A 297-nucleotide genomic window follows, 5' to 3' on the forward strand; every position below is an offset into this window, starting at 1 on the left:
GGCAACTGACTTTAGACACAAGTGGCAACTAATTTTCCTACCCCCCTTTATTCCAAATTTCTCATTTCTCTCCCTTTTTTAGCGATTCCTACTCATCCATTCATTACCAACTACTTGCACCACGCGAACTGAGAACTTAAGCTTAACTCTAGCGTAGTACATGATAGATCTGGTGTATGCTGCTTGGCAAATGCGAAGACACACAAAACCATGTAGTGTTTTGCCCCGATAGCGTGGATCCGGTCGCCACCTTCGTTGGTAAATTTGCAATTTCTGCCCAGAAGAAGGATGAGAAGC

Source organism: Triticum dicoccoides, chromosome 7B (assembly GCF_002162155.2).
Source record: "Triticum dicoccoides isolate Atlit2015 ecotype Zavitan chromosome 7B, WEW_v2.0, whole genome shotgun sequence".
Lineage (NCBI taxonomy): Eukaryota > Viridiplantae > Streptophyta > Magnoliopsida > Poales > Poaceae > Triticum > Triticum dicoccoides.